We start from the raw sequence: 2350 nt of genomic DNA on the forward strand, positions 1-2350 counted from the left end.
AAGGAATGGAGAAAGAAATCTGTCTGTACTGTAGATCAGAGCTGGATTCGCATGACATATTAAAAGGTGTAAGGAAAGATCTGGAGACGAAGCAGCCTTGGAACCAGGAAATTACTGTTGGTGTCAGAACTGTTCAAACCTCTATTATAAAGCATTTTTTAAGTGTTGTAAAATAGTCTTAATGCATGTCATTTTTAAATCTATTTTAGACAAAAAAAACATATAACGAATCAGTCAGGAGAAGAGTAGAAAAATATTCCACAGAATTTAATCTAGCCAATCTACATTAAAGACAGTCCTTACAACTGGAGAAAATATGAACCATCAGAGAAATTAGAATAAATACAGCTTTCTTCATAACTAATAAAAATGGCACAGGAGAAACTTGGGAAAGTATCTAGTTAAAAGTGAACAGGATCACTGTAGGATAAGAAGGAATTTCAGGTAAATAGTAGTTGTGTTCTATGTGCGTTTGACATACATATTCTTAATTCTCCTCAGCCCCAATAATATGTAGGGTTGCTATTATGCTGTTCCAAGAAAATCATCCAGGCCTAGAAAACAAAATCTTCCCAAATATTGCAGGAGAATTTGCTTTGGTCCTGTTGACAAGAAACTTCAGGCCACAGTTTTCTTGAAGTTTGGAAAAAAAAAAAAAAAACATACTGTAAGAACATCAAATGCTGATGTAGCAAAATTATATTGTGGGATTTCCTGTTTTAAGACTGAAATTTGTGCTGCTCGTCTTGTTCAAATCTGGTTTGACCAAAATTTTTCAAATGGAACTTGATGAAATTTGAATTTTTTTTTTTGTGGCAAAACATCACAATTTGTGCTCTAATGCCAAAAAAACAACAACAAAAAATGTGCTTCCATAAAGAATTAGTTTTTTGGTATGCACAACCATGCAACAAGATTTTCAGGTCAGTTATATCTAATAATATTGACTGAAAAAATGCTTTTGAAATCAATGAGTTACCTCACAAAAATGCATAATTTAAAAAAAGGGTGCACTCTTCATGTTCATCAAAATGGTTCTATATTGATGTTCCACTTTATTTTGAGGTTGACTGAGTTGGTACATCATGTAATGATCCAGCTCTGAAATGGTGAACAAATAAATCACATGTTTGATTCCTCTCCTATGTCCTCATTCATTCTGGTCTGCCTCTCTGCCTCTGTGTTGACTTAACATTGTCTGCGAGCTGCAAGGCCTAATGGTTTGCAACAGGAATGCTCTCTGCTTGGCATCCAGGACACAGATAGCTATTACCACAGGTCACTGGCACTACTCTCAGACTGGCTGTGACTTGATATTATTACTCTTGGGAGAAGCAATAAAGCCTATCTAATGATATTGGCCTTTTGTAGCTATTAAAAGACCACTTCTAGAGTCATGATGGCTCTTTTTAGAGCAAACAATCATTCTAAGATGACAGGTAAGTCTTATGAGATTTTTTTTCTTATTATCAATGAAGACTATTTTGATAACCATCTGATGATGAACATTTCTTCTACAAATAAAATTTTTACCTCTTTTAAAACACTTGCTTTAAGGCTCCTGTTCTAATCCTCAATAAGAAAATATGATCTTATCATTAGAACTTAATGAACTATACAAACTCAGTGAGCTACAAGGCCATTACTCTGTAGAAAGATGGCAACTGCAATATGAAAGAGTAAAAGCATGTCTAAAATACTAAAATGTTGTGTGTTCTTTCTGTGCTGGTGTCTGACCTCCTAGATGTGGAGTCTTTGGATTTGAATGCTGCATAGATTTATCTGTAGTCTGGGAAACAGAGGGTGCAGAGACTGAGAAGATTGCTGGAAAGTATTCCCTGTGATAAGCCGCCCAAGAAGCCTTTGATTAAATGTGGTCCCAGCAGGAGCCCACACTAGGCCCTCTGTGGCACAACCATGTCCCATCTCCAGCTATCAACAGCCCCGGGTAATTACAGTCATCTAGTCATTAGCCTGCGACCCACCTGGAATTCCACATGGGGAGGGGGTTTGGAGAGGATGAGTAGGGGTTGGGGTTTTAGACCAGGTCTTTAATAAAACACTTCCCTCTTCTTGACTGACACAATTCCCCTCACCCCTTCCCCACACAGAATCCACCTTTTGTTAGTAAAATACAGAACTGTTTAAAAGTCCTTGGTCATTTCTCTATTTGTATTTAATTTATTGTTTTGCAAAGCTAAGTTCCTTATAATAAATGACAATAACAGTCAATAATTTTTGGTAGAGCTAAAACTATTTTACTTTAAGAAAGTCTTTCAATGCTATTGGGTTCTTCTCAGTAATTGGAAATGTAGTTTCTTAACCTTTTGTTAAAATATTTCCTTAAAAA

This window comes from Cyprinodon variegatus, unplaced genomic scaffold (assembly GCF_000732505.1).
Source record: "Cyprinodon variegatus isolate N-32 unplaced genomic scaffold, C_variegatus-1.0 Scaffold16, whole genome shotgun sequence".
In the NCBI taxonomy this organism is placed as follows: Eukaryota; Metazoa; Chordata; class Actinopteri; order Cyprinodontiformes; family Cyprinodontidae; genus Cyprinodon; species Cyprinodon variegatus.